This window comes from Montipora foliosa, chromosome 6 (assembly GCF_036669935.1).
Source record: "Montipora foliosa isolate CH-2021 chromosome 6, ASM3666993v2, whole genome shotgun sequence".
Lineage (NCBI taxonomy): Eukaryota > Metazoa > Cnidaria > Anthozoa > Scleractinia > Acroporidae > Montipora > Montipora foliosa.
The window spans coordinates 49,263,479-49,273,478 of record NC_090874.1 but is presented as its reverse complement, the minus strand read 5'-3'; positions in this window follow the sequence as shown (position 1 = coordinate 49,273,478).

Here is a 10,000-nt window from a genome sequence, read left to right as displayed (position 1 = left end):
TCCGTCGAGGAGATTATCGGCTGATAATCCGAAATAGCGAGCCAATGAGAGCGCGCGATTTTGTAAAATCACCTGTGTATTTATACTAATAATAATTATTATCCAACTGTACTAGTTATTGTACAGAAAACGCACGAAACGAGAACAAATATTCCGCGATATTGTGCATGCAGTTAGTTAACTGTACACTTGGTTATTGTACAGTAGAGAACCAGTTCGACTAGTGTAGATTCTGACGTTGCTCTACAATCTGTCACACCACAGGCGCCCCAAGCTCAGTGTGAGCATGGCCGACAAAAATATAAGGATTTGTAGAGGAAGGATTTGTATGGGAAGCCCGATAAAAAGCTTAAGGAGATAGTTATATGAAAAAGATTCTCAATTAAAAAGCAGAACTTTATTGCTAACGTGGGTAGTTTCCTCCCTGTGTGGTTATTTTCCAGATCCGACGCGATTTGAGCCATTTCTCAATTTCGTGGTTGTCAAGGGTATAATAAAATCCTAGGGCTGAGACTAAATTCTCAGGTGCCACCACAGGCAGCCCAAGTTCGCGTCACTAGAGAGCGTGTAATAATTAATTACTAGTGGGAAAGCGGTATAGGCCACTTCGAAAAATACCATAATACTCTTTATTTGTCCCCCCAAATTTTGCATAAGCATTGTTTCCAGTTTCTCTTGGGACTTACAATGGTCCCAAGAGAAAACAAAAACAATGCTTATGCAAAATTTGGGCGGATAAACAAAAAGTATTATGGTATTTTCCAAAGTGGCCTATTGGGTTACAGGCAGCCGTTGAGAACTAAACGCGTTATAAGACTTTAGAGGGGAAATAAAATACCGTCGATTATGAAGCCTAAAAAAACGCTCAATTTAACGTTCATTCAATAAAATGAATAAAAGTGACTCACCTCTGGTGTATTCTTGTGCGTTTTGGTGCTTATTTTACCGTTTCGGGCATTCCGTGAAATCCCGGTCTTATGACTTATTATTTATAAATAATGGATTAACATGCGCGCAAATTTCTTTATTCCCCTGGGTCCCGACATGACTGTATTGACTGAACTTTCAAGGAATCAACATGCAAATAAACTTTTTTCTCGTAGGATATTGTGCGGCGAATATTTTGCGGCTGGACTTACTGAAGCCAGTGAAATTTAATTATTACCATCTGAGAGAAAACGGTCGGGTCGGGAGACCCAGTGGAATAAAAAAAATTGTGGTTGACAAAATAGTGGAACAAATGTTGTTTGCATAATTAATGTTAATTCCTTGAAGGCTTGATAAATACAGTTACGATCGCGATGACCCTGCTACGTACAAGTCCTATTAACTAATAAAAGCGGCATGAATGCGCAAAAGTTTGTTCACTACGGCTTTCATTCTGGCATCTTTCAACGCTTTCCGGCTTCACGAATGTGGTTTTGAAGTTTGTCAACACGAATGCCGTCAGGCGTGACTGTGATTGGACGACACGACAGAGTTTTGATATGACTCCTGGGTTCAAACCATTTGCTCTTTTAATGTTACCAAGTCTAACTTGCATCACTCCGCTCGACCAGCCTCTTGCTTAAAAAAAAAATAAGCACTTTTTATTTACGACCATCCTCAATAATGTTTTCAACTTTTTTTCTGGCATATTCGACGTTTTTCCACCTAAAAAAATTGTATTTATTCGATTTGGGCCATCAGAATTGTGGCTCAGAATGGAGGAGTCAGCGGTCATTCTTGGAGCTTATGATGTGTGATATGGGAAGACATGCGAGAACTGTACGGAACGCTCCAGGTATATAAATGCAGTGTTCAGACCGATGTTTGTCGTGAATATTGAGTCCGCGAAGAAACAGCAAAGCAACGAAGAAAATATCCACAGTAGCACTTGTGTTTACCTTGTTTCTCTTGATTACGATTCCCCATATCATACGTCACCACAGGCTGCTGATTTAGTTTTTGCGCCCGCACTGAAAAGGCCGAAAAGGCGGTAAAAGCCCAATTCGAAAGTAATTTTCTCGCAAAAAACAGGAAACGAGAAAAAATAACTACATAACTTAACTTTATTTATGTCAGGCTTTCCAAAAAAATGTTGGAAAAATTGGTGATTTTGGCTTTCATTTTCCTTTAAACATCAATAGTTGCATAGGTCGGCTGTTTTCCAACAAGACCTGTTGCTGGGGTGACATGGCACTTGCACGTGTTGTGCATATGTTGTCAATATTGTTTTTATCATTCAAGGAAGTAACAATACGATTCTCTTTAAATCTAAATGTTGAAAGAGTTTTTTTTCTTTTCTAATGCGGATTTTAGCGATTGCTGTAGTGTTTGCACTGAAAAAAGAAATGTGAAAAAGTATTCTGCTTGTAATTATAAGTGGTAAGTATGCTTTGCATTCAGCCAAAATTTCCGGAAATTTCGGTTGGAATCAAATGGAACGGTCCTCTGAAACTGGTCCACTTTGATCGGTTTGACGGGTCGGACCAAAAACTCGGTTTCCATTGGAAGGAATTATTGTTTTCTTTGTCTCAGGCTCAAAACACGATCACGTGAATCTCCCTGACTGGCGCGAAACTTACACGAACGTGCTCACTGTGGCTTGGGTCAAAATAGCCCCTTTTCGATATTTTAAATTTCAGTCCTAAACAAAAGGCATCATCTCGAGGCGTTTTTATGGACCTCGACACACGAAAAAAAAGAACGAGGCCAATATCAAGCCATCTTGACAGAACAAGCTTGGTCAATAGAGGATTTATTATATGGGATAAAACACCAAACAAAATTATCTTTGATCTTGCGGGACCAAGCGAGAAATCCCGAGCGGGCAGTATAGCTCCATCTTGCCCGCTCGGGTAGCCATTCACAGCGCGGGACTTCCTTCATCTTGCCCGCTCACAGAGCTATTGTAGTCATATCATGAATACAAATCCTTATATTTATTCCCCAGAGCCTCGAGATGATACCTTTTGTTTAGGATCTAAATTTTTATATATCGAAAGTGGGCTATTGTGCAACCCGAAAAGTGCCGTTCTACTGGGAACGTGGAATTTCACACTGATTTTTTTGTTGATTCGAAAGCGCCCTGTGTCAATGTGAACTATGAAATATTATGGCTAATTTTTCCTTCTTACTAATTGAGGCTCTATTATACATTGGGAGAAAGAATACTTAAGAGAGAACAATAGGGAGCTAAAGGGAAGGACTGGTAAGAATTAGAGTAAAGGTGGAGCGGGTTGGGGGTAGGAATAATTGTCTCCCTAGCCATAGCAAATCTTTACCAAGACAACTATCAGTCGTACTGTGCCATTCGGTTCCTACTCTCTCCATTTCTGCATCGCAAATGGTGGCCTCAAGTGCGAGCAAGAAGCCGGCGCCTGGTGGCTCTCAACAAAGAACTGAAATTCCGCATGTTCTGTGTGCTAGACCAAGCTGCCCAAGTCCATTTTGCGAGTCTGAGGATTTACTCTTTGTTAGAGGTGCTCTTTTACGACGTTGCCCACTCAATGTACCCGAAGACCTTGCATGTTTCAGTGAATAAGCATCCGTATTTACTTTGTTCCGTCAGGTTGGTTATTGCAGTGTGAGATGCCAAAAGTTGCACTGGCCTACACATAAACAAATTTGCAAAGAGTTGGCAAAAGAGTACTGTAGGATTAGCCATTGCATGCTGGGATCGATAGGTCGGCCATCTTGAATAAACCTCGTGCTAGTTTGCGTTACTCGATCGGAGTCTCCTTTCTTCTTCGCCTGATACTATATGGTGGCAGCGGTCTTGAACCCTCCAAACCCGTAAAACAGAATGGAAAACCAACCCGGAGATGCTCCTGCAGTTGAAAATCCGCCTCCACCCGTTAATCCGCCTATACAGCCTGTAAACTCTCTCCCGCTCCCGAGCAAGTTCCAAGGAGCAAACAACCCGCATCAAGCAGACATGTGGCCCAAATGGCTTCGACATTTTGAGCGTTATCGGATCGCTTCTGGCCTTCAAAACAAATCAAACCAGGAACAGGTTGGAACATTTCTTTATGCAATGGGGGATTGTGCGGATGACATCGTCAAAACGTTAAACATAAACGAAGAAATCGCTTCCTTCGACGACGTCAAAACTGCCCTGAATGGCTATTTTGCAGCTCGCCGCAATATTATCGTCGAACGAGCTCGGTTCAATCGACGAAGACAAAACCCCGGTGAATCCGTGGACACCTTTATTCAAGATTTATACCGCCTCGCCGAAAATTGTGATTACGGAACTCTGAAAGATGAACTTATAAGAGACAGAATTATTGTTGGAGTCCTCGATGATACACTGTCTGACCGCCTACAAGCTAAATCTGACCTCACTCTTGCGGACGCTGCTCGCATAAGCCGACAAGCCGAAGCAAGAAAACAAAATCGAACCATTGTCCGTGGGGTAGAACCTCAAAATGAAGTTGATTTCGTCAGTCAGCCACGCCCTCACAACAAACAACAAGCCACAAACAACCCACCTGCCCGTAACCGAAACGAAGGATACATGAAAGAGCCCTCCAAGAATGACCGTCCCTGTTTTTGGTGTGGCCGCCAGACCCACGACAGGAAGTATTGCCCAGCTAGAGACACTATTTGTAACAACTGCAACAAGAAGGGACATTTTCAGTCTGTCTGTCTCAGCAAGAAACCTTATCCGAGAAAGGTACATGCAGTAGAAGAACAAGAGGAGGAAGACATACACTTCCTCGGTGAGATCGGTTGTGAGAAGAACTATTGGTCTGCACAAATAGGAGTGAACGGTCGTACAACACGCTTCAAGCTTGACACGGGGGCAGCAGTGACTGTCCTTAGCGATGATGTCCAGTGGCTACAAGATGTTGAATTAACCAAGACATCCCAGGTTCTATGCGGTCCTGGAAATACTCGACTGCCTGTGAAAGGTCTGTTCTATGCAACTCTTCAGTACAGACAATCAAAGTTAACTGAGCCTATATATGTGGTGTATAATCAGAAGAGCTCGTTACTCAGCAGGAGAGCTTGTGTCGAACTAGGACTCATAAGACGTGTTGACAAAGATGTCGAAGAAGTGACCACGGGACCAACAGATTTCAAAGCCGAATTTCCATCACTCTTCAGCGGACTGGGAAAGCTTAAGACTGAATGCCACATAACACTTCGCCCTGATGCTAAGCCTTTCTGTCTCTACAATCCTAGAAAGATTCCCCATCCACTGATTCCAAAGGTAAAAAGTCAAATAGAAACAATGCTTCTGCAAGGAGTGATCTCGCCTGTAACAGAGCCAACTGAGTGGTGTGCAGGTATCGTCCCTGTCCTTAAACCAAATGGCAGTGTGCGTATCTGTGTTGACCTGACTCACCTTAACAAAGCAGTCCAGCGTGAGATACACCCAATACCTTCAGTGGATGAGAACCTTGCTAAACTGGGAGACAGTAAGATATTCTCCAAACTTGACGCCAACAGTGGGTTTTGGCAGATTCCCTTGGATGCCAAATCAAAACTGCTCACAACCTTTGTCACCCCATTTGGACGCTTTTGTTTCAACAGACTCCCATTTGGTATCAGCTCCGCCCCAGAGATCTTCCAACGCACCATGTTCAAGATACTTGATGGCTTGGAAGGGACCCTCTGTCACATGGACGATGTTCTCATTCACGGGGTAGACCAGTCGGAACATGATGGACGCGTACGAGCTGTTCTCCACCGCTTACAAGAAGCTGGGTTGACCCTTAATGACAAATGTGAGTTTTCACGATCATCCATCAGATTTCTCGCTCACATCATTGATAGTGCTGGACTCCACGCGGACCCACAGAAGACCACTGCTGTGACCCAATTCCCAGTCCCTTCAGATGTCTCGGGGATACAGCGATTCATGGGAATGGTCAACCACCTGGGAAAATTTATTCCCAACCTGGCTGACCTCAGTGACCCCCTTCGTCAATTATTACGTAAAGACAGTGTTTGGGTTTGGGCTGAACCCCAACAAAAAGCCTTTGAGCAGATCAAGCAAGCGTTAGTGTCACCGACAGTCCTGGCACATTACAATCCAAACCGTCCAACGATCATTTCAGCGGATGCTTCCAACACAGGAATTGGTGCGGTCTTATTTCAAGTTCAGGATGACGGAGAGCGCCGCCCGGTGTGTTACGCGTCAAGATCTCTCAGTGACACAGAGAAACGTTATGCCGTAATTGAAAAGGAAGCCCTCGCGACAACATGGGCTAGTGAGAGGTTCTCTGATTATGTGCTCGGCATCCCTTTCACCCTGGAGACAGACCACAAACCGCTTACTGTACTCCTGAATTCATCAGAGCTGTCAAAGATGCCCCCCCGTATCCTGCGATTCCGCCTGAGACTTATGAGATACAGCTATCAAGTTCAATATGTGCCAGGAAAACATCAAGTTACTGCAGATACACTCTCACGTGCTCCTGCTGGCCTACCAGGGATAGAAGATAAGCTGCTTGTCGAAGAAGTAGAGGCCTTTTCAACTCCGACCACTTCCTATCTCCCAGCCACGCCCAACCGACTACAGCAGATAAGGGATGCGCAGAAGGTAGACGAAGAATGCTCCCTTTTAAGATCGTATTGCCTTCACGGATGGCCCCCTTACTTGCCTCACCAGCCGTTACTGCGCCCATATTGGGAGAACAGAAGCCACCTCACGATTGTTGACGACTTACTCCTGTACGATGATCGTATAGTCATTCCGAGGAACATGCGACTACAAATCCTCGACTGCATTCATACTGGTCACCTGGGTTTGACTAAGTGTAGATCCAGGGCACGCACTTCCGTATGGTGGCCGGGACTCTCCACACAAATTGGTGAGTTGATCACCCGATGCCACACCTGTGCCAAGGAACAACCAACGCCCAGAGAACCGCTCTTGCCTTCGTCCTTCCCAGGCCGCCCCTGGGAGAGGGTAGCAACAGACCTGTATGATTTTCAAGGAAGAAAATACATCATCGTGGTAGACTATTACTCGAGGTGGTTTGACATCAAAGAACTCTCTGATGAGACTTCCCATTCAGTTATAAAAGCTCTCAGGGAGGTTTTCGCCACACATGGAATCCCAGATGTGATTATGTCGGATAACGGGCCACAGTATAGCGCAGAGACTTTTCGACAGTTTGCCGAAGCATACCATTTCACACATGTTACTAGTTCGCCAAAATACCCCCAGGCAAACGGCGAAGTCGAAAGAGCCATTCGCACAGCGAAGTCTATGCTGAGGAAAAACGAAGACATCTTCAGCGCCCTCTTGACTTACAGATCAACTCCTCTACAGAATGGCTACTCACCTAGTGAACTACTGATGGGACGTCGCCTGCAAACACAGCTACCAACTCTTCCAACCCACTTGTACCCTAACGTGCAGATAAAAGATCGCCAGTTGGTGGAAGAAAAGGAAGGCTTGTATCGATTGAACCAACAGCGCAACTTTAACAGGCGTCACAGAGCAAAGGAACTGCCAACACTTGAACTGGGTGGCCGAGTTTGGATAAGAGATCAAGATCGGTATGGCCTGGTGACAGGGAAAACTGAGAAACCCCGATCTTATCTTGTCACTACAGAAAGGGGCACACTCCGACGAAACCGCTCTGCCTTGGTAACCGCAGCAAAACCAGCTGAAGCCGAACAACACTCAGTTATGCCGGCCTGTGATGTCACCCCTGCCTCACTAGTACCTGTCATTCCTGTATCGCCAGTGCCCAGCACTCCGTCGAGGCCTCAGACTACGCAGGTGCCCCCATCCTCACAGACAGCTGTCCCAGTAGCCACCCTAGCAACAACGTTGGATGAGTGCGTACCTCCGCGAAGTCCGAGCCCTGTGGTCCTGATGACCCGGTCGGGAAGAGCTGTGAGACCTCCAGAACGCTTGAATCTTTAGTTGAACATTGAACTGTGTGTGCCTCAGGGCTTCACATGAACATTTTGATTTGTTGTTCGTATTCCTGTTGTTGTTCGTTTTGTTATAATTTCATAGCTTTCCCTTTTGAGGGGGAGATGTAGGATTAGCCATTGCATGCTGGGATCGATAGGTCGGCCATCTTGAATAAACCTCGTGCTAGTTTGCGTTACTCGATCGGAGTCTCCTTTCTTCTTCGCCTGATACTATAAGTACGAGAGGCAACTTGCTTCCAAGCTTGAGGAAGAAAAACTAGAAGAAATAGACAAATCGAGTTCGAGATGAGGAAACCAATCAGATCAATGGAGACTGACAGAAGGAGGCATGTGAATTTACAGAAAATAATAAAACAGCGACCCACCAGAATGACGAATATGAGAGTGTCAAAATCTGATCCCGCTGACGAAGAGCCGAAAAGTGTTTCTGGAAAAAGTCTTTGATATTGCGCCACACATCAAAAATTGGCAGATTTGGCTCTTGTGGATATTCCAAGAACAAGACTTTCATTGATCAGTAAACGGATCGTAGCTTTTGTTGGATGCTATTCTTCATGCTTGTAGTGTCGTCAGGCTACTTTTTATTTATTTTATACAAAATCAATGATTTTCCTCAGTTGTTTCTTCTAGTATTCTTGTAACCAATCGCGAAGCCCTTTCGATTCATTCTGGTACGACCCGACTGAATTATTTGAAAATTCGTTTACGATGAGAGATGGATAGCCAGTAAAGCAAAAATGCAAAGAAAGAAGAAAAATCAAGATGTGTTTTCAGGATCATCTGGAGAATGCCAGTGGTGGTCTGAAGTGACATCGGTCTTAAGTCTCAAGCAAATGAGAAGCCATGAGTGTTAAAGCAAGCTAAATGTACCAGACATATTGATATGCATGCGTTAACATTACTTTCACTACTGATCGGCTGTGAGAGATGCAATGTCAGGAAACACAGCCCAAAACGGAAGTAGCGGGTCAGTATATGTAATGGTTTGGGGCCCGATTGCAATTAAGGATTAATTTCAAGCGTATTGTCAAAGGTTTCACAAAATGTAGAAAATTTTTAAAAAATACAAGTGAAATTAATCCTGAATTGGACGAGGGCACATTGCGATTCATAGTACATTAAATATTCACCACCCTCGCGTGACATCATTAGCTATTATATAAGACCTCACCAAATATGCGCATGTGTTAGTTGGCCAAAGTCGGCAACGAAAGAAGAAGCTCCCACCCTCCCCACCCTTCTTGTTTCGTCGTCTCCGTCTCCTCTGTCAGCTCGATAGGGTAGGCTATTCCCAACATCTTGATGCCGATGACAAACGAGGGATACGGTACAAAGGACAAGTTAACTGACCAATCAGTTCAATGAACAGTGTAATGTTAAATTAAAACACGCGTTCATTTGGTTAAAGTTCAATTCCATAAATCGTTGCCGTCAACAGAAAAGCGCTTAAAATCGGCGATGATATGGCGAGGGCAATAGCAATTAGCAAGAAAGGAAAGAAAAAAGACTGGGACGAGTTACGAGCAAAGTTACACAGGAGTCCAAACAAAATGAAGGAATATAATTAGCAAAATCAAACGGAATATATATTGTAAGATAAACTAAGATGATATGGCGAGGGCAATAGAAGTTAAACTTGGAACGAAGAGACCAAAAGAAAAGGAGGAGCGAAGACTTGAAAGAAAATGGGAGGAGCAGAAGTTGTAAAAGCGAATGCAATAATTAAGGCGACCAGTTGTAAAAACTGGAAATGGAATCTATACAAACAATAAACAAGAAAAGAAGGAAAAAGACTGGGACGAGTTACGAGCAAAGTTACACAGGAGTCCAAACTAAATGAATGAATGTAATTAGCAAAATCAAAAGGAATATTGTAAGATAAACTAAGAGGGAGGGTGGTGAAGCTTAAGAAGTAGGAAGAAAGCTAAGAGATACGAATCCGGAATAACTGCATGTTACAGAATGACGAAGGCAACTTTTACAAGAAAAGAGATGAGAGCAAGAATCCATTACCGAAGAGCAAGATTCACCGAAATTGGCCTAGTCCCCAGTGGAGGCAGTGTGGTCCAGTGGTTAGGGCGTTTGCCTTGAGACCCGGCGGAGATCCCGGGTT